A 23,365-nucleotide genomic window follows, 5' to 3' on the forward strand; every position below is an offset into this window, starting at 1 on the left:
CCCTGGCGACATCAGAGGTGTATGGAGCAGCTGGAGCGACCCAGTTGGGTGAATAGGTGAGGTCCGGCCTCAGGACGCATGGGGCCGCGTGTAACCCCCCCACCATTCCCCCCCCCCCCCCAACGGTGGTCAAGTCCCTGGGGCTCTCCCCACTGGCAAACCCCTACAGACCCTCTCGGATCTCCACAGCGTGATACCTGCGTCATACACTGTACCCAGCGGGAGCACGTATTGCGGAGGGTGCCGCGGTGCGGATCTCTGGCGCCCCGCTGTCCTGGGCATGGACTGAGGAAGATAAGCAGCTAGAAAAGGGATCTTTCCCTCACCACTGTGACGGAATCTCCCATGCATTGTTCACTGGAGGGGCACACACCCGGAGCCTTTACCGACTCCATAAACACACACGCAGGAACATCCTAGGAGCGTACGCCCTCCCCTGCCGGTCGAACACGCTCGCCTGACACTCGAAGCAAAGGAGAGAAGCGGCGAACAACGTCCGCTTTCACAATGAGAGCAGAAAACACAAAGGAGAACAGCAACTCAGAAAGGACCCTGTACTTGGCCTCTCCAAGTGGGGAACCATCCCCAGGCAGAAAGACCGGCCACAAGCCACAGAAGTATATACCCACGCCGGAACTTGACAAAAGACAGGTCCTCCACTTGTTCACACTTAGAAATCAGACAGATGCAATAACGGTACCCTCCATTTGCCATCTAAGTCACTGTAGATAATCTGAGCCCCCTCCATAAACACGACCCAGGAGGCGAGTGGGACTTAAGAGTGAGATCCACCCTGATTCAGCGGAGAGACTCCATGAGAGCAAAGAACTGTTGGGGATGAAAAAGAGGGTACAAGTACGGACCTGGAGAAAGCGAAAGTTCTTGGCACGAGGAATAATAAAAAGCAGAATCCCTAATTCCTGGAATCACTCTGGGGCCAGCTGAACCTCACGCCCCTTGCATGGATTACAGGGGACTGGGCGAAGAAGACAGACAATCTAGGAGCATTGCGAGATTTCACCTCGACGGAGAAAACAGCGAGTGAAACAACGATACCTACATAAGTGAACGCTACAGTGTTCCAGACACTGACACTCCTATGCGCCATTTGAAACACTGCAGCCTCATTCACCCCGCACCCTGAGCTTATGACCACCAAAGAAAATCCTGCATCTTACAGATTTACACCACAACGTGTGTCCCAAACATTCAACCTCCCAATAGTGAAATGGCAACCTCAGGGCCTGAAGCCGCCGCTACTAAATCCGATGTTGCGGACCCGCTTTCTGAAATGAAGAGCATGCGGGCAGACATAAGACTTGAGGAAGTAGAACATAATCAAACCTCATTATCTACACTCAAAACACAAATGGACACTAGACTCACCGATATTGATATGAGGGAGGAAGAATTCCGGCTGAAGGTCGATGACCTGGAAAATCGCGAACAACGCAATAACATTCGCGTTTTTGGTGTACCGGAAAAAGAAGGTGAAACAGAACAAGATTTAAAGAGAACCCTACACACAATCCTTAAACTAATGTTTGTTGACAACTCTGTTGATGAACATAAACTTGACCGCATTCATTCATCGAGAAGGAGGCATCGCGGGAGGACCCAGGACGATACTAGCCCGATTTCACAATTATGCAGACAAGGCTTGAATCTCAGAAAAAGCGAGGAATACCACCCAGATCTCCATGGGCACGGCCAGGGTCGCCATCTATCAGGACCTCTCCTCCCTCACCCTGGCAATTAGAAGAAAATGCCTTCCACTGTCTAGATTCTTGAAAGACAAAGCAATTAGTTATCGATGGGGCTACCCTTTCTCGCTGACCTTTGAATGGGAATGGACCACAATTAAACTGAAATCTGAAAGAGATATTAACAGCTGCATATCGGAAATACTTGGCGAACAGGAGGGCCCCTCCGTTTCCGAGGGCAATCGAAACAGAGACAGAGAATAGAAGATCAAAGGCCCAAGGCGACAGAAAATCCCTGGATCCTGAAAATTTAGACAGAGAAATGCCTCTTCTGACATGGAACATTGAACTCTTCACGAGACACTAAAGTCGTCAAAGTAGTTCTGAACAATGTGGGCACCTGGTGATTATCTCTGGAATTACTGCTCTCCCACATGAAGCTTGGAGCAATTTGACGATGATCAAAGCTGAAAATAATGCTGCACTGCAAGAGTATTTAGCGATATCGAATGCTCTGAGTTGGGGCAAGGGGGGTGGGGGAGTTGGCAGAGGCTCATTGTTTATTAAAAGGTGATAAACGATTGGACCAACGAGGTATGGTCCTCACTGGTGGTCCGAGGCTGACTGGGTGTGATTAACCCAGATGGATCGGATGCTGCACAGGGGAGGAGGATGAGAGGGGGTGCGGGGTTCGAAAGGGGAGGAGGTATACAGTGATGCACGGTCATACGAGAGCCAATTTATGCAACTACACAGTTGACACAGATTTCATAAAGTCCCGAATAAGTGTGCGACAACCTCTAGATGGGTGATGGCGGTACCTGCCAATAAGACTGAGGGTACACACACGAGAATCTGCTCGCTCAAAGTCAAAGGGCTTAACTCCCCCACAAAAAGGTCCATGGTGGTAAGAGAATTGAGGAGCTCAGGCATAGATATACTTTACATGCAAGAGACGAAGTATGCCAGAGGAGTGGATACCGCCCAGACTGGATTCAGAATATTCGGGATCTGGAACTCTGAAGAGAGCAGGTGAGGGAATATTAATCAGAAAGGGTATTGATTTCAAAGTCTCAAAGATCTGGAAGGATGTAGAGGGGAGGGCCATGTTGCGGGTGGGTACCACAAGAGGCCTTAAAATCACATTAGCAACGCTCTGTGCCCCAAACGTTGGCCAAGCCAGATTCATACAACACGCACTATCAAAAATAATGCTAGAGGCTGAAGGTCATCTTATTGTTGCAGGAGACTTCAACTTATGGGCCGACACTAAAAGTCAGACAATCGGCAGCCCCTTGCCCTTCAGAACCAGCCGATGCTGATAGAAAGGAGGTAACGAGAATGATACAGACCCATAGACTACGAGTACCTGGCATGCCCTACACCCAGACACTAAGGGATACACTTTCTATTCCGCACCTCATGGTACATACACACAAATTGATTATATTTACATTTCGGAAGAACTCACGGCAGTAACGGCACGCTCGAAAATCGAACCAATTACTTGGTCAGATCATGACATGGTCTCCACAGAGCTGGAATTGGGTGCACTTCCACGCAGAGGGACGAAATGACGCTGCAACGAGTCATTATGGAAAGACTCCGTCTTTCATGCAGAGATGACGACTGAAATAGAGGAATTTTTTTTTTTATTTATTGTTTTTAGCTGAATAAATCAACTTTTACAATTTCATTTATCACACATCAACAAATATGAAATTCATTACTTTCTGATGATTATAAAAATAAATGGTCTGAACTCATAATTAAAATTTTAAAACCTAATAATATTTGTAAAAAAAGAAAAGGAGATAAAGAAACAACATCTAACTTAGAATCAAGGAACGCAACAAAATATCAGCTAGAAAAAAAATCTGATCAGTAAAGACCATTTACAGTAAAGTATTAAGATACATCTTCTAGCGGTGCATAATTCAACAATCAGAAATGAGACATGTGTGAACTTGAATACAGAGGTCATCAAGTTTTAGAGCTCTCAAGAAATTAACAGTTCCAATTCGAACAGAAACCAACAGACCTGAGAATATCATTTCCCACATGTGATCAGTCGACAGTTCTCTAAAGAGGATTAGAGGTTTACCAAGAAACTGTATGCGCAGGTTATCTAGTTTTTTAGATTTTGTTAACAGGTGTTTCAGGATTTCTATTTCACCCCTAATTCTGCAAAAACGACAAGTTGTTAACACCATTATTTTTCGCCTAAACTGTATTTGATTGGTAGGCCATAAATTAAAGCGTAATCGCATAAAATCAACTCTGTGTTGGACAGATGCAGAGCACTCCAAATATTTTTCTGGTTGGCTATATTTCTGAAATAGAGGAATACATTAAGGTGAATGATGATGGAGTAGTACCCATCAAAACTGTCTGGGGTGCAGGGAAATCGACCTGGCAGGGGGTATTGATAAGGGAAGGCGCAAACAAAAAAAAGAGAAAGGTCCCTGATAGAAAAGAAACAGAGAGGAGCGATAGCAGACCTAGATTGGGCAGCCCGAACAGCTACAGAGGGAAGAGAAGAGCAGATCCTTTTATCTAGACAGAAAAGAGAGGAACTCTGTCTCCTCGAGGAAGCCCAAGTCGTCAAGAACCTACAGCTTCTCAAGCAAAAATATTATGAGAAAGGAGATAAAGCTGATGCCTTATTGGCGAGCAGACTTTGCGGGCAAAGGTAAGAAAGATGGGTCACAGCTATACAAAACAGCCCAGAGAACTCCCAGAGCGCAAAAGAAACGGACATCCCAGAAGTATTTGCCCAATTTTTCCAACATCTATATGACTCAGAAGCGAAACAGAATAGTTTAGATATAGATACCTACCTGTCCGAGATTACGATGCCTGTCGTGACAGACGACGAGGCGGACATAATTGATGCCCCAATCACCGGAGAGGAAATTGAGGCAGCGGTAAAGAGACTACCATTGGGAAAGGCCCCTGGAAACGACGGCTTCACAGCCGGTTTCTACAAGGCATTTCTGTCCCCATTGCTACCCCTGTTGTTAAAGCTTTTTAACAACACCCTTGACTCCGGTGAAGCTCCCAACTCGTTCTCCGAGGCCCTAATTTCAGTAATACCAAAAGCAGGAAAGGACCCCAAACATTGTGGCTCGTACCGACCGATCTCATTGCTCAACATAGACGCCAAGATATATGCCAAAATATTGGCAGCGCGCTTAGAGATATATATGCCTCGACTCATACACCCAGACCAAGTGGGATTTATAATAGGTCGGCAACGTTCGGACACCATGCGAAAGACCCTACACCTGATAAATGAATCACAGAAGAGAAGGGAGAAGGGAGGAATCAGTCCTCCTCTCCATCAACACAGAGAAAGCATTCGATAGGGTAAAGTGAGGGTTCTTGGAAGCAGTCTTAAGTAAGGTGGGACTCGGGGAGGGATTCAGATGAGGAGTGAAGGCAATTTATACATCTCCCAAAGCCTCGGTGTCCGACAACTCTGATTTGTCTAGATGGTTCCCCCTAAATAGAGTAAAGAGACAAGGCTGCCGCCTATCTGCCATTCTCTTTGCCCTATCACTTGAAATACTGGCACAAAAAATTAGAGCAGATTGGTCCGTCAAGGGGATCTCGGTCAATGGACAGGAATATAAACTAGCATTATACGCTGATGATCTCTTATTATATATCACAAACCCATTACAATCCATCCCCAGAGCGATACAACCGATTGAACAATATGGCCTTCTCTCTGGCCTCAAAATTAACAAGAGCAAATCCATTCTGTTCCCACTTCACGAACCCACCCAGAATGACAAAGAGAATTACTCGACCCTGGGATTAACCATCAGCGGGCCCACAATGAAGTACTTGGGGATCAATCTGGTCAATCACTTGGGTGCCTTTTATGATGCTAACTTCCCACAATTGCTTGAAAAGTTTTGTGCAGACTTAGAGAAGTGGCAAAGCCTAACGGTCTCATGGATAAGGAGAGTCAACGCAATTAAAATGGTATGTCTTCCACGATTTCTATACCCCTTCCAAATGCTATCCATTAGAATCCCCAAATCATACTTCAATGAAGTCAAAAAGGCCATCCTGCACTTCCTTTGGCAAGGGAAGAAACCAAGAATTGCGTATGACGTACTGACGCTGCCCAAGGAAAAGGGAGGAGTGGGTTTACCTGATCTTGAGAAATACTATATGGCAACACAACTTAGAGTACTAATTCTACATCTCAGAAACCACACACACTTACAATGGCTAGCCCTCGATAATTACCACTTCGCTCCAGTCACTCTTTCGAATGGCTCTGGGTCCCAAAAGGTAAACTGACACGCAGAATACGGGAACACCCAATAATAGGTGCTATTTAGGAAATTTGGAAGGAAACTCCGGAAATGCGACACATCAGACATGGCCATCCCCATTGACCCACATTTGGGCACCGGGAATAAGAGAAAATCCCGGATCATGCACGGTTCCAAACATGGTTCGAAGTTGGCTTAGAGAGGGTAGGCCAACACTGGAAGGAAGGGACATTTATCTCAGTCACTGATCTCGAAAATGCCCTAAATATTGGGAAGCTTTCAATCTTCCAATTTCTACAGTTAAAGGGAATAATCTTAAGAGGACCATGGAAGGAAAAGATCCAAAGGGACCTTACCCCTTTTGAAAAGCTTCTCGACACCCTTTCAAACACTAAAGGTTTAATCTCAGCCAAATACAAAACTCTGATAGAAGCAGGGAGAGGTTCCACAGATAAGCTCAGGAAAAAGTGGGAAACCGATATGAAAACAGAGTTTTCCCCCGAATTATGGTCCAAGATATGCACAGGAAACCCGAAAGGATCAATAGCCTCCCAGTATAAGCTATATGCTGTAAAACTTCTCCACAGGTGGCAATATGACCCCCACAGACTATCCAAAATGTACCAAACAGTGAACCCCTTGTGCTGGCGCCAGTGCGGCCAAATTGCAACCTATTTGCACATGTGGTGGGAATGCCCCAAAGTAAAGGTGTTCTGGGACGAAGTCCTGGGGTGGATCAAGGACATTGAAGGGATACAGCGTGAATGTACAGCACTTTTGATACTGTTTGGGCTAGAACTGAATGAGGATGAGTATGAGAGAAACGGGTTTGATCACCCCCTTGTTGATAGCAGCCAGGGCGTGTCTTGTCATCAAATGGAAAGTTGAGGTAACCCCGAGTAAGAGAGAATGGGTGAATGTTGCAAAGAGCATCTATGTGATGGAAAAGATTACAGCAGGTCTACATGCGAGATCCACCCAAGGTGGCACCCTATGGCAGGATTTTGTATAACACATACCCAATCATTAGACCACAAAGCGGCAGTGATCAATGAACTAAAGCGCAACGGCACAGGTGACGAAACGACAACGGCTTTTAAAGAATCAAGCCCAGACACAAAGTGCTGAGCCAGTGAGACTCCTGTGATAAACACTTTCAACACTCTGTTGTTACCGCCCACTAACTCATTTGATGGACACAAATCGGTTTAACAATGCTTAATTTATTTCAGATCAAAGTATAGGACAGTATCACCAAAATCACTGTATTGGGAGGGGTGGGGGAGAGAGGGGGAAAGCAGTGTTCTTATGTTATGTTGAAATGTACATTCCAGATGTAAACCAATGCCTCATTTGATGTTGTTGTACATGATGTTCTTCTGTTTACCCGCATAACGATGCTGGGTGTATGTATTATTCTAAAAACCAATCAAATCAAATTCGGAAAAAAAGGAAGGTTGACAAGCTTATAGATTTGATGAGAATCATGCAATCTGATAAAGCAGCCTTGAAGACAGGAATTAGCTATTTAACCAGCCAACCTAGGCCGGCTGTGGAAGCCACTAGGCTATACAGGGAAGAAGACATCCCAACTAATAAAGGCTTTGAAGGACATCCTAGCCAAAAAAGTTACCAGCACTTTTGAAGCCAACAGCCCACCAGGTCAGAGGAAAGATAGAACACTGCTAAAAGCCAAAAAAACACTAAAAAAATATAAAATAAAAAAACTTTAAAAAATGTACATAGGAATGGTGGCACTCACTGCCATCCTAACCAAGGGCAACGACAAGGCAGCCTGATCTACACACGCCTAAAACCCCTATGCAGCCAGCCATGAGACAACAACTCTATTTAGTTAATGTTCCCAAATTAGGTAACAATAAGGAGTCAAGTGAATTACTAATGAATAAGAACATTTACTGCATAAGGGCAAAGAGGAGATGCTTTGCCATAATCTGTGAAGGTATCATGAGCTGCTCCCGATACCAAGCCCTGGATGGGACAGTTATTGGCTTTAACTTAAAGAACAAAGGCCTAGTAGAGGGATTACTTTCTATAGAGATTAGAGAACTCGCGCTCTGTGGCGTCAAGATAGCTATCAAAGGCAAACTGCCCCCTAAGAGCCACATTATTGCAAGGGAGAAACTGAAAGGGCCACTGGTAAAAGCACCCTTGCCGGAGCCTGATGGGACGGGTAAAATATCAGACCAGGACACTGGTCTCACTAGTATGGGATGGTGGCAGAAATGATCAGATGGGACCAACAGGGAGGACAACAGCTACCATATAGCACATGTAGAGGGGAGGGATGTTTCACGATCAATCATAATTCAGTGGCTAAAAAGCAATCTTTCACCAACCTCCGGGCAAAGCATAGCTGTACTAGGGTCCTTCATAAGAACTGTTGTGTGCTCCGTGGAGAAAGTACAAAGGAAGGGCTTGCTATGGGCGAACCTACACCGTTAGACTGATTGCCTGGGCACCTTGAGCGCATGCTCCTCCAGCTGTAATTCGAGGGGATGGGATGTAGTGTATTGTATTTGTCATTTATATAGCGCCCTTTGTCCAGTTATATTGCCTCAATGCGCTTTGTGGATGGAACGCCCATGGGGGCCGCAGTCCATGTGTGGGGATTCTAAAGAGTTTGTTTTTAAGCTGTGTGTGTGCATTTTGCCAGGTTAGGACTTAGGTGGGCTGGCTAGGCTCCACTAAGCAGCCCGGAGGTTATGCACGCGTGTGCCTGCTGTTGGCGGTTTAGGATAGCGTGCTAGTACCGGAGACTCGATGTGTGCCCAGTTAGACTGCCATTTTTTCATAGGTTACCGATTTATACTAATGGCAGAGGTGTTGCAGTACGCCAGGGGTTTCAGTGTGGACGGCTATGCAAGCTGCTAGACCGGAATGGCATAGCTGCATTCTATAGTGCATGGATGGGTGGGTGGTCGTGCCTGCGGCCTGTGTCCACAGAACGTGGTGCAAGGTATAAAGCCTTAAAGTCAGAGTTAGTATTCAATGTCTGTTCCTAGGTCCAACGCGTTTGGCCAGTCTCGACAGTTGTGGACTCCCTAGATTGAGAGTCAGAGCAGTGGGAGATGGGGCCGGAGGGACGAGGGAGTGATGTACAGTCGTTTGGCGATGAGGAGGGGGGGAGAATTTATCACAGATTGGAGATAGTTCGGTAGAGGGAGAAACGTCTAAAATGGCGGCACAACGGTAAATGTAGAAATACCTAGATTTGGGACAGCTGGATATAGGGCGAAAACTCCTGAAATGGGGCCACACCAATAACTGTAGAACCACGGTAAAAGCAAAAACACCTCGATTTGAGACACCTAGATAGAGTGAGTGACGCCTAAAATGTAGAGACACCTAGATTTGGGATACCTGGATAGAGGGATACAGACCTGAAATGGGGGAACAATAGTAAATGAAATAGTACATAACCGGATGGAGTGCAGCAGTGATAGTACTATTACTTACAAGCTAGCAACCTTTATAAGCCATGTTATTCTATTTGTTTATTTCTATAGCGCCGAAGCCCGCAGGCATCAGGGAGCATTACAATTAGACTAGTGCTGTAGAGTAGATGGGACAACAAACCTGAGAGAGGCGTTAGGGCTTTCTGGAATACAGTAATTGCTGTATTCCCCAACCAGACCACTCTTACCTCGTCAGTTGCTGCTAGTTGACAGTGGCAGGCTTCTCAGGCAAAACAACAGTCTGGAACTGCTTCTTCAGGAGCTGCCCTTTTCCTTGGGGCCCTTAACCAGGGGCTGTCGTTCTCAAAAAGGGTTAATGGGGCCAATCAGGGCTTGCGGACAGGCGGCTACAGGAACCACAGTGGGTCGGGGTACCACCTGGGACGAGGCTAGTGCACAAAGGAACAGCTGACTGTCTCAACCAATTGTTAAAAGGTCTGGGTGGGGAAATTAAAAAAGCCAGAAACAAACAAAGGACTACAGCACCAAGCCAGACCACTCTAAAGGCAGACCAGCACAGAAAACGGGTTGGGAGTCAAAAGGGAAACAACAAATAACTCCCTCTAAAAATCAGCAACTAGCCCAAAAACATGATTGCAATATACTCACAAATCCCTCCAAAAGGCACACATATTCTAGCGAAAATCTGACTGGAATCAAAGGAAAGCCTTCACAAGGCAACTATCCGGCTCTAGGACTGATGACCAAGTGCTAGGATGCACATTACATTCCTGTTTATGCAATCTTAATTTTGAGCCCTGCGGTAGCACAGCTAGAGCGTCTTTAAATAGAGCCCTGTATGCCTTGTACAAAGCTCTTGCCTCCTATGTCTGCGAATAGGAAAGAAGTAGAGGACCTGTGCAGCTGTTCAACAAATCTTTGTGCTCGGTCGTGGGACATTCCCACAGCCTGTGTAAAGTCCATTCTGCCTTCCTGAGCTACCCGGTAACCTTGATGTGTCCCCTACAAAGTGCAGAACATTGCAGGTCTCGCTAAAAATAGATTCCATATAATCCATACACCATATAATATGCCTTCAAGGAACCTGGGCGACACAGCCAATTACCCTTCAGGGATATGCATCATATTGCAATGAAGCCGTGAAGGGCCAAGGGAGCAGAACAAGCAGAGGACCAACCACATGTATAAAGTCCTCATTAGGGGCTCCTATCAATCAATTAGACCACAATAATATGGAAATATAATAATTACACTTCAAACTGGAAAACAGGGTAGAAATCATGCTTTTTTCTTTTTAAAACATCTTTTTATTGAATTTTCTTATTGCGAAAAGCTCACACATTCCACCCTCCCAACTAACAAAAACAGAAATTAAAACAGCAAAACAACATAATAAGGGGAAAAGGTCATAGGGTACATTATACAAAATTCGTACAGACCCGAGCCATTGATCAACAACTTAGTTATCAGTTTTCTATTGTCGAGCTCACTCTCCTTAAGAGATCAATTCAAGGTCATTCCAAGTATGGAATAACATCTGTCCCATAGTACCATCACAGCAACGACTCCCTCGATTTACTCCTCCTTCAATTCCAAACCTTGTCTTAAAATTCCCTTTTCCCCTTCCATCTCTCATTCACTCTCCAGTCTCTCATCTTGAACGATCAAGGTTCCCCCACCCCCTTCAGCAACTTCAGTGAGTCCCCCCCCATTTCTCAGTGAATGGGCCCCATTGTTCCTCAGAGGATCCCATATCATCATGTACCAGGTACCTCAATTTCTCCATTGAGTAGATGTCCCAAACCTTATTTAACCATTCCTGTTTATCAGGCACCAACTGTTTTTTTCATTTTTTGGGCCACTGCCAGCCTACCCGCCTTTAATATGGCTTTCCACATCATTGGGAACCATGGGACGTCACTTTCCTTCAAGCGTATTCCCAAGAGTACAGCGAAGGGGTTCAATACCAGCTGGGCATGCGTCACTTCTTTTATCTAACAATTCGGCCCAATAAATTTGAATGAAAGGATGCGACCACCACACGAGGACGCCACCTGTGCACACAACGGGGACGCACCAATGAACATTTTAGATAACTTAAGCGGGTCTCTCTGCCACTATGCAGCACCATAAAGTTCTGTTGTAGGAGTGGAGAGGTTGCCTATATATATATATATATATATATATATATATATATATACATACATACACACACACACACACACACCTCCAATACAAACCATTGACAATATTGGAAGGGGTATTTGAGGAAGAGGACCAGGCTTGGGACATCCTGGATCTAGAAGCCTGCACACCAAAAAAAAGCTATCCCAGATGTGTGTCACACTTAGCTTCAGAGCTTGCAATCGGAATCGAGGATGATAGTCCTGCAAAGCCTACATTTGTCAGCAGCTCACGTCAAATTAACTGTATTCTTGTGAATGTAGAAAGCTGGATAAGGTTTAAGATTTACAAGAGAGGAGAAAGTGACCTTCTTGCTGTTGCATACTCATTATGCTTAGATTCCTACAAATTAGGAAAGAATGGGGGGCATAAGACAGGATTACCACTAGCAATCAGGGGCACATCACAAAGAACCATAAAATGGGCACAGAAAGGGGTCATCACAATCAACTATCCTTAAGAATTATTGAATCAATATGTGGTGATGGGGATAACCAGATTACACATCAAAAACAAGGAAAAGTTAAAACCACTAGGGACCAAGATGTAGCACAGATTGGCAAATTGACAATAAAAAGTACTAGCTGGTATGACAGATTGGCAATAGGTGTGCTTTGGCTCGTCTGCAATGTGTCAAAGATGTGGGCAAATGTGAACAAGAGACCCTAAGGGAAACAAGGCGGTCCTATAAGAGAGTCATGACAGATAGAAATATTACACTAATAAAATCTGGGATTATCTGTTACTTGCAATAACTAATGCCAAATGTTGGTAACTGGTCAATTGATCGCAAGAGACAAGAAGCAAATCATACATGGCAACATAATAGAAGGTAGCTGGATGAAGCATTTTAAATATCTATACTCTGTGGAGCTTAATGATGGACCAGTAAACATAATTGCCCCAGAACCTCTGAGCGAGACCCCTGGTCTTAACTGTTGATGAGATGGCAAATGCAATCAAAGCACACAAACCTGACAAGGCACTTGGTCCAGATAAGATTCCAGAGGATCTTAAAAAATTAAAAAAAAAAAAAAAATACAAAAAAAAGATATGGGCACCTAATTTGGCACAGGTATTTAACGCTATACTGGAACAAAATCTAGCCCATGCTACATGAGGAGTGCACAAATCGTTCCAATCTACAAAAAAAGCAGGCCGGGGAAAACCCAGCAACACTCTGACCCATTTTATTGTTAGCTCCTGGTAGGAAAATATTTGCAAGAGCGATATTAATGCATGGTGCGGAAATTGTGTGAATATTTAATCCTTAATAACCATGGAAAATGGCTTTCTAAAAAAAATATACTGGGGCTTTCATCGAGTACCACCTCAATCCCACTGTTCATGGAGCTTAACTTACGTAACATTAACAAAGTTACTAACATGAGACCATTACCATACTGGGCAAGAATCCAGAGAGACCCAAATAGGAGGATCTATAGAGATGCCCTGAAATCACTATTCGCTATGGCAGTTTGGGCAAAATGTAAAAGGTGTTTTGTCCATTATTAATGGAAAGGACAGTTAGGCGAGGAAAAGGAGTGGCAGAATATGCATTCTCTAAAAGAAGTCAGTATGAAAGACCTCCCTACTGTAAGGGGCAAAGCCCGAAGAGGCCTGTGAAGGCCACGTCTGGTCGTTGATTCAGTCAAGTCGTCGACTAAGGAGTTGTCCGTCGAAAGCCATCGAGAAGTTGAATGACGCGATGGCAAAAGCAGACAAAGAAAGATAAGTCTACAAATACACTTTTAAATAATCAAAGGCTTCAGCTTTGAAGGAACTCTGCAACTTGCGACCGACCACAAAGGCAGAAAGAAACAATCTAAGGGACCTCAACACGTGAAGGTCCATGGTTACAATACACGTCACACTTGAGATAGTATTATCAACACTCCTTGTGAACGTCTGTTTTCAAGTTTCGAAAAAAAAAAATTTAATACTCTGCGACTACCACTAGATGTCAGACTATGCAAAGCATGTGATGTAAGCAGACCCACAAGCCTCAGAAATATATTCAAGGAAAAAAAACTTTAGTTGAAGTGCAGTTAAGGTGAGTAAACTTAACACAACAAAACCCTGGAAATTCAGTGCATTGGGAAACTCAGGACTAGCTCAACTCGGCCCATTGCCATTTATCTCCCCCATAATGCCATATCCCCAATAATGCCACTTTGTATGGCATTGTAAATTTCTTCTCTTATAATATATATGTGCTCTTGGGTTTTCTAATAGGATCGCACTGAGTTAAGCCAGGCCCGAGTTTCCCAGGATTTTGATTCGTTAAGTTTACTCAACTTAAGTGCACTTCAACTAAAGCTTTCTCCTTGAATTTCAAGGATTTTGTTATACCATTGTTTATTTTCACGTCCACTGTATATTTTTCGGCACTACATGGCCAGTGACCAGAGCCGTTGGCCGTGGCCACGGTTTATTTTTCAGCACCATTGTCCCTGGCCTTCGGCAGTGGCCTCTGCCTTTGGTCACTGTATATTTTCAGCACTACTGTCCCGGGCCTTGGCCGTGCCCACTGCATATTTTTCGGCGCCGCTGACCATGCCGTCGGTCATGACCAGCACCCGTGTCCATTATATATTTTAAAACACTAACTGGCCACGGCCTTGCCCACTCTATTTTTTAAATCACTCCCTGCTCACTAGCCATGGCCTGTGGCCGTGTCCACTCTCTATTTTTAATACTACAACCATCGGCCGTGCATACTTTGTTTTCTTTAACAGCAACAGGCCATGGAATATATACATTTTTAAATAACTTTTTTTCCTATAGCCGCGTTTACATTGTAATGAACTACAGATACCCTTGGTTATTTGTAGTTCGTACAACCACAGTTATCTGGAAACCTGTGAAAAAAACAAATGTTTCCCTGCCCTCACCAAGTGCCCCCTCAAGTGTGCCTGCCCCCCCCCCCCCCATTCACCTGTTGGCCTCCTCACCTCCCCTGCCCTCTCCCAAATAATCCAACACTTGTTTATGTGACGCAGTTTCAGTTGAAATATAGGGTAGCCCCGGTCATACCCCAGGTACCAGATTGTATGTGAAAAAATGTTGAGCTTTGTGTTGCAAACTTGGCCCCTATCTCCCCACCCTCTCCAACTCCCAAAGTGTGTCCTCTTGCCCGCCCCCCCACCTCTAGCCTCTCGGCATCTGCATGTTTTTTAAGCTGTAAATGAGGTTTCTGCATTCTTTTTTTTCTCGATACCCTCAGCTTTAGCCTGGGGTATAACCGTGGCTACTTCTCGCATAGCGAGAAATATAAAATGGCAGTGGTTTCATTTATGAACACTTTAAACACCTGCACAATCAATATATCCGGGCAGATGTAGCTATTTATATTGGAGAAGGGGGTGGCACTCGCTTCCCCTTCAAATATTTTTCAACTTACTGGTTGGAAAAACCGCAAAAGGATTAACGCTTCCTGCCCAAGTTGTTTCAAACCTGGTCCAAATCTGTCCAGCGGTTTTGGCTGTGCGGTCGAGCAAAAATGGACATCTTTTGTCTATGGAAAGATGAATGGGGACTGGGCGGAAAGTGCTTTTTTGTTTGAATAGCTTTTTTATTTTTTAAAGAAGCTTTCCCACACTTTCTAGAGTGAGGGGTGGTGATGCGGCGGGGGGCCGGGCCAACTCCGTCACATGAGTCAAAAGTTATTAGCGATTCATTTTTTCAATTTCCTATGTAAGTCAGACTCACCTTAACTGGTACGACCTCCTTTCATTGCCGTATATTTCAAAGCCTGGCATTTAAACATACACATTATAACGAAAATGTCCATAAAAGGTTTTGGGGGCGGGGGTGGTAAATGGCAGATAAAGGTTTGGGTGGGGTGGATAAAGGGGGTCTTGGGGGGAACATTTTTGTAATAATGTACACGTTTAAATGCCAGGCATTGAAATATACAGCGATTAAATGACATAGAACCCCTTAACTATAGGGAGGCGACCACCGCCCTATAATTAAAGTTCCATTTTATTGTTCATGACTATTTGGATATGAGCAAATCTCTCCTTGGACATCATGTGATTATTGGGTATTTGCTGTATTTGGCCAGATGTCTTAAGGCTGCACCTTTGGGGTAGGGTAATGAAACCCCATAATAGGTTTTTCTTTACATAGAACAAGGGACTTTAATCAAGCATTGTGATTAGGCACAGGACCTTCTATACCATGATCTGGCTATTGGTGGCTTGGTCACTGCAGATGTTACAATTAGGAACCTTCTTGCTACCACTTCTTTCGGAGGAAAAATGCTGAGTAGCCAAATCTGTGGCGCCATTGGGATCGGCTCACCAGTGAGAAGGTTAATCATCTGGATTACTTGTTACCAGCATCTAGTAACGTTGGGCAACACCATGCTAGGTGAACACAATCAACTTGAGGTGTAGCACATCTAGCCCAAATTATTGAGATGGAGGGGAAGAAGAGTTTAATTTCTTAGGTGTATGGTAAAATTGATGGAGATATTTAAAATGAGTGAGCCTCTGCCTAGAAGTTCAGCTAACTGTTCAGGTTTGTTTTCAGGCAAGGGTCTCCTCGTCATTTGTAAATTGTATTTTGAGTACTTTGTCCCACCGATAAATTATCTGAACTGGACTTCTGCCTGGAAACCTTTTTCCATTCCCCACCCCCTTTCATTTTGATAGGGAGTGTTGGCCAGGGTGAGACAGAGAAAGCCTCAATGGTGTTGATCACTAAGTGATGAAGGATTCTTCTGGAACTTTGAGTTTCCTAAACGACCATCCCCGGAAACTGGACATTCTGATGGATCCATTAGGAGAATGCCATCTGCTGGTACACAATGGGTCTCTGGACATCAAGTCCAGGACGGTTACGGGAATCAATGTGATGTGCCAGGGTTTTCGGCTTGGGCTGCTGCAGACTTCATCCAAGATTCCTGGACCCTCTATGATGAAGAGCTACGAAGAGGCCTGGCGCTGCTGGTCTGTGGAAAGGGATATATATCAATTTTCAGCTTGTATAGTGACGGGAATTCATTTTTTGGCATCCCTGGCCAATGCCTGCTAGCCTTTTTTGCACTATGGGCTTGCATAGGGCTGCCATTTTGCAGGGGACGAATATGTGGTTGGCATGCCAACAGGAAAAAAAAACCTTTGGTCTGTCATCTCTTAAGGAGTGTAACGTTTCTAAAACCCCTCAGAATCTAATAACTCTTTCCTGTGGGATGTGGATCGGTGTAGTGCCTCTTTCAGGACTGGAAAGCTAAAATCCACCTTCGTGTTAAGGAATGGTCCTCTAAGTTTACTAGAATAGTGTGCCTAGCCTCTTGTGGTGTGCCTAGCCTCTTGTAATCATGTCTCAGATGTACAGGCATTAGACTTTTCGTAGAGGATTTAAAGACCAGAGGAAAGCTTCTTCATGGTTTTCCAAAGTACCAAGACTGGTTTGAGGAGAAGGTCGTATCTGGCTTTTTGCACTCACCCTTGTTTATGCTTGGACCGCTACCTGAAGCAATATGAACAAGTGACAGCCGCTTACAGACATTTGGCTACAGGTAGCTCCTTTTGGGCATTAGGCAACCGCAGTGTCCAGTCTGTTCCCACACTAGCTAGATGGGTTAAATGGCTCAAGAGGCAGGCTGACAGTTTTTGGGGCCCCATTTCTTCAAGGGGATCATGACATTTAAAGCCTTTCATTTGGATGCATGGTTGGAGGAAATTATGAATTTGATACAGTTTTAAGGAGTACTAATTCAGGCTGATTTAGGACACAGCATGGCTGGTGGGGAGTAAGATTAGAACAAGCATAATATTTGACTCTTGACTTGCCACAGAATATAGATTTCTTGTTAGGATTGGAAAGTCATAATTCTATGAAAGACGCAGAGGCAAGTATTATCCACACCGAGTTATGCTTCAAGTAACATATCGTGCTATGCATTGTGTTCTACTTCGCATGATGGATTTGTTCGAGTTAGCATAACAGTGATCTGCCTTATTAGTGATAACATTTTTCTTTTCAGGTGCATACCCCAAGACTTGAGGACGATGGATAGGTCAGATTCCTGCTGGCTTCGAGTGTTTTGGCAAAGCATAGTCTACACGTATTGGTCTTTGTCGGACAGCTGGTTGTTGGTCCATTTTCATGGAGCTAAACAATGCTTGCCAAGGTCCGATTTCGTTGGATTCCTTTGGGACCTACGCTGTGTTGGGCACATCAAAGAAAGGGGATGAGCTTAGACCAGAATGTAAGATCACAGGAGAGCCAAGCTGTCATATACAATTTCTGATAGTTTTAATGTTACAAATTTAAGAAACCTAAGAAGCCCAGATGTTGCCAAGGAACGTAGTTTACTGTGTGAATTTGGTTTGCTGCTGCAAGGTTTAGTGAAGGAATTGAAACATAATACTTGCCTTTTTGTTTTTAACATAATTAGAACTCCTTAATAATAACAAATATGGGAAATCGATATTCCCAGAAAAAGAGGTTATCAGCAACCAGTCTCTCATGCTTGCAAGGGCATTTTGAGTCAGATGAAAAGGAGTTAAGAGGGTCTCGGCAGGAGGACCCCCTCGACGGAGTGTGCTAGTAGCTGAAAAACAAACACCTTTTTACCTGTGCCTACTGTCAGACAACGAGCAAAGATTAGGAAATGCAGTGAATGTTAGCGGGTGGAGTTCGGAATAGGAACCTAAACTGCTATGTGAGATAGAAGTAACTTAACTATCACTGTACAACTATAATTAGATATTTCACTGTTCATCATTAGGCTGCCTACAAGTAAAGGGGTTCATATAAAAAGTGATAATATAAGCAAATACTTTGCATGTTTTTCCGGATACTTTTTTTTTTCTTCTTTTTTTTTTTTTTTACACACAGCAATTTGCAATAAGCAATACGTCAAGGTGTCCCTTCCGATAGAAAAGGCATCTATAAGAATGAAACAGGGCAGCTTGAATTCAATTAATAGAGTCAGTGTAAGGGGCAGAGAAGCATTTGTCAATGCCTGGGCAACTCGAGTACTGGGGGTTCAAGTGTAAAAATAGAAACCCATTTATGGAAATATATATGTGTGTGTGTGTGTGTGTGTGTGTGTATATATATGTAAATAATCTCTCAATAACTACTGAATGGATGCTATGTTCCTGATATTTCAAGCATGTTTTGTGAACTAGTGTGAGGCATGTGGTTTCTGTTAAGGAAATAGATTATTTGGAAAGTGTATTTGAATAATTCCCCAAGTTTGTGGCAGTCACTTTTTACAGTTAGTTGCCAGGTGCGCGCTTGGTTGCGTGTGTCGAGTGTATGCATGAGATGAAGATAAAAAAGAGAACGATTGAGACAAAGGGGTTGTGTGCATTTACTTATTTTGAGCATATTCATTTTTCTTATGGACATTACAAGCATACTGTATCTGCATATTGTGTATGAGATAAAGGACCCCCTACCGTACGTTATAAAGGATATTGCAAGGAGGCATCTTGTGACTAGAGTAACAAGGCCAAGTTTTTATAAGGTCACAAAACTATGAACTGTATAATCCTTTTACACAACGTAGAGGGATATTTTATCCCTTGCAATAAATACACAGCAACACAACATCATCACCTTTAATACCTGGACTATTGACAAGTCCGATGCAAGGAATTTTCCAAATGTTGCCTCTGTTCACAGAAAAAAACAAAAATAGAAGAAAAAAAAACACAATTTGCAGATTGTAAGGTGTCGCAAAACTTCTTTTATTAAGCAGTTTCTAATATGATTCCGTTAAAAAAAAGGTTTTGTGGATTAAAGTGATAACATGTACATAGATTGTTGCTTTCATGTATTAAACTTCATCAGTGCACAAACACACTGCCATTAACAGCTATTTGCTACCAAGTGTCAAAGAAAGATATTTTAAAAGAAAGACATCTAAAAAGGCCAGTTTTAATTAAGTGCTTCAGTGGCAGCTGTAATTATGCTCTATTCTGCCTCAAGGAGAAGGCATTGGGATGTCACGAATACCAAGTTACATTTTCCCTGGTGATGTTATTTTCTTATTACAGGTGAGTAGTGAAGTCACTACTCTACTGTAATAAGGAAAGTAATTTTTAGATCTTTATGTGGATATTGCAGACTTCCTGGTATTATAAAATGTATTCATTTTGATGATAACATACTTTTATTTACAGTTGCCTTGTCACCTGTCTCATTATGTGATTGCCCCCTGGCCCAGCCAATATATTTCAGGATCACGTACATTAATTTTTGCCACTACAGCATTGAAATATTCCCAGCTGTGGTTAACTGGGGAGCTCACATCTGGCGTGTGTCTACAAATAATTTATACACAGCAAAATCACTGGTAATTTTGACTAGTCATGATTTGATATCCTGGACTTAGACTTCATCCTATTGACTTGCCCTTTGTCTAGATTTGACTGCAATCTGTTTTAGACACTTCCAGTCTCCTGGTCTGATCACTTTGCTAGAATGTTTTTTTAATTACTGCAGGTATCCCATTCTTCTGGCTTGCCAGATGCGCAAGTCTTAGCGGGTAGTAACAAACCTAGGTAGGACATGCACAAAAGACTTCTTTGCTAGCCCCTTTTATCAGGATTCTCCTCAAGTGTTTTTTCTATTCAGTATGAACGGGTTAAAAGTGATCTGATAACGTATTGCCCCATTACAATCCAGACAGCCAAGAAATATTTGAATCCCGATTTACCCCTGCACTAATGATCATCACAAGAAAAAAAACAACGATAGACCTTGTAAAATCCTTCAATTCTTAAAAAAACAGCTATATATTTACAGCTAAAGCTAATTTTGTAGAGAACAATAGGAGCACAGTGCTTAAGAAGCCTATGGAACTTTTTTCCACTGTAAAGCTTTTTGTAAGCCCTCTAAATCTATCGTCTAGCCTCATTCAATGGCCATTTTGGTTAATGATTTTAATGTTTTTCAATCAAAAAATGTTACTAATTCTGGAGGATAACTGCAAAAACATTTTGAAGATCAAACTGTAGAGTTGTGATTGAGCGCCTGCTAGGGTTTACTTTCACTTTTTAGTGGTCTCCTTCGACGTGATAAACAAAGTACAGTTTTGACACTATACCAGCATGTGTCAGTCAGAATCCGGCCACTCCGTTGATTAATTTTATGACCACATTTGTTAACCTATCCTTTACTCAACATATTGTTCCAGTGGCCTTAAAAACATCAAGTAGTATGCCATTATTAAAAAAAGCCTTCTAATGATTTAAGATACTTACAGAACTATTTACAGAAGGCACGCAACATGCCCCTGTGGCTGGGCTATGTTGGCTGCCTAACATTCTGGAGAAGGTGGTCATCTCCCATCTACAAGCTCATGTGGAAAGGTTTAACTTTTTAGTAATGTTTCACTCTGGTTTCCGTGGGTACGGAAACCACCTTGGTAGCTGTCTAGAATGATGTGCAAAGAAATTATGATGAGGGTGCTTCGAATCATGTTAAATCTAGCTGCAGCATTCGATATGGTGGACTCTGATAGATCGATGTGCAGGTTATTGGAAGTGGCAGGTGTGCCTAACATGAGCTGGACTGGTTTTGCTCCTTTTCAGCAGATCACTTCCAATTTGTCATTGTAGGGAATTTCTGATGCCATCCCGATGTATTGTGGAGTTACAAAGGGTTCTTTGTCACTGCTTCTTTTTAATATTTACATACAACCACTCAGGCTATTTTCAATAATTTTAACTTGCATTACCTTTCGTATGCTTATAGCACACATATTCCTAAGCGTAAACAAGTCTGCACACTCTCATAGTATTGTTCAGTGCATCTCTGGAGTGGGTCAGTGGAGGACGATAAATACATTTGAATTTAACCCGAACAACAAAGAGGACATTCATTTGGACCCTTAACACTTGTTGGACGATTCTACATGTATTCCTTCCCCTCCTTGTTTGTTTGATGTACCCTTGTCATTTGCCAAAAAAGGTAAAGAACTTGGGATGCTATTGTCAATCCAACTTAGGATGTAAACAGCAAGTTGGGTCAATTGTATAATTCATTTTCTATGCACCACCTTACTGCGTCATGCCCTACAGATTATTGCCCCCACCGACAACCCAGCAGAAGTTGGCTCTTTGGTAATTTTCAAATTGTACTATGCCAATGCTAGGGATTCCGTCGAGTCGGCTTCATTATATACAAATCGCTGAAAACTCTACGGTCCGACTTAACTTCAGGTTATCCAAGTCCTCTTGAATTTCTGCCTTGCAACAAATCACTACATGGTTTGCCAGTTAGACAGAGGGTTACATTTAAAATGCTCTTAGTTTATAAATGTATTCATGCACTCGCACCTCCTTATCAGCAATAATATCCTGCCTGTTCACTTCGATAAACAGATAAAGGTCTATTGGTGCTACCGCCTTCATGTTGCATCTATAGCGGATACCGATGTTTTGTCCATTCTGGAGCCCTGAATATGGAATATTATGCCACTGTCTTTTAGATGCATCACTTCCTTAGTTATATTTCGGAAAGCCCTTAAATCTGATCTTTTTAGATGATGATCCTCAAGTACTTTTTGGCTGAATTCCTCTAGAGTTTTTGGTGGTAAAGCCATCTTAAAGCCAGCCTCCACATGCAATTAGGCCTGCCCGGCTCCACACTATGTGCTGAATAGCAACCGCACATCCCTCACCCTCTGCCGTCGGCATCTGGAGAAGCGCAACCTTCTGCATCACTAACCTAGATTCTTGGGGTAAGACCGACTGCTTGATCTCCCAACGTGTGCAGTTGCACTGTTATCTTGCCATATATTGTGAAAGAAGACATTTTTTCGTATCCACCGACCGTCTGACCTGCAAACACTAGCTCTCCTAATTGAAATGCTGTGCAACTACACGTGCAGCCTACTTAAAATGGCCCCTGCTAGCTTGTTTATTTGTTGCTAAGCAAGCACCCTGCTGAGCCCTGCGATACGATTGGCTGCAGCGCTACACTTGTACAGACCGGCACCACCGAAGGCGCAAGCAGGCCCCTCTCCAGAAGGCCGGAGCCTGCCTGTGCCTGTCCGGGCCCGTAGGGATGCAGATTGCTGCTCCACCGCATCCCAACAACTCTACTAGCCCTCGCCCTACCCTCGCTGATTGACGCCTCTACGCTAACCACCCTGCCTGTGATCCCTTACGGCGGAGCTCAACTATCACTGACCTAATGGGCACTAAGACCGCGTCAGCAGGTGCAACTAGCGGTAAGACTATAATCAACCACCAGCTCTAATATCAGCGATCAACACGTGGGTCTCACTGCTGCGAACTTGTGTCGCACCCGGCACATTTGCTATCATATACTTAGCCTGGCCACTTCGCCACATTATCACCTTGTTTACTTAAACTGCTAAATTCCAGTGATTGTTTTCCCAGCGGAATTAACCGTTGTATCTCATTTTTGCATTGTATGATTCACTATTGATGTGCCAATTCATGTGTGTAAAGCTTTCTCACTGCTACCAATTGCACTGCCTAAGACTTGCATGTCATGCCTCCTGCTGCAACGATTTGTTTTTACTGAACACCACTGCCGCACCTATGCATATTGTAGATCGTGTCACTCCTTTGGGTCATTAGTTAAAGGTTACGGCAATCGCATGTTCCCACTCCTATGCTCTATTCCTTTCCTTTGCCCTTACGTTACCTTAAGTTTCTTATCTGCCATTACGTACTGGGCCCGCCGTGTGCTTATCGCGAGTCTGCTCGGGTTAACAACGCTGATAACACTAGCCAGTACACAT

General features: G+C 43.6%; 1 protein-coding gene across 7 annotated transcripts in view; it reads right to left on the minus strand.

Annotated features, from left to right (window-relative positions):
- The window catches only part of GFOD2 (Gfo/Idh/MocA-like oxidoreductase domain containing 2), a 233,597-nt gene that overhangs the window by 127,209 nt on the left and 83,023 nt on the right, over positions 1-23,365 (minus strand). For 2 of the 7 annotated variants that reach the window (XM_069655193.1, XM_069655227.1), the window contains one exon: positions 3,175-3,332. The exons of 4 other annotated variants lie outside the window; for them this stretch is intronic. The gene's annotated coding sequence lies outside the window, so the exon portion shown is untranslated. Of the gene's footprint in view, positions 1-3,157; positions 3,333-23,365 lie in introns of all 7 variants that reach the window. One more of the 7 variants, XM_069655200.1, reaches the window with a different exon arrangement.

The sequence above is a fragment of the Ambystoma mexicanum genome, chromosome 1p, assembly GCF_040938575.1.
Source record: "Ambystoma mexicanum isolate Mex_15411 chromosome 1p, UKY_AmexF1_1, whole genome shotgun sequence".
In the NCBI taxonomy this organism is placed as follows: domain Eukaryota; kingdom Metazoa; phylum Chordata; class Amphibia; order Caudata; family Ambystomatidae; genus Ambystoma; species Ambystoma mexicanum.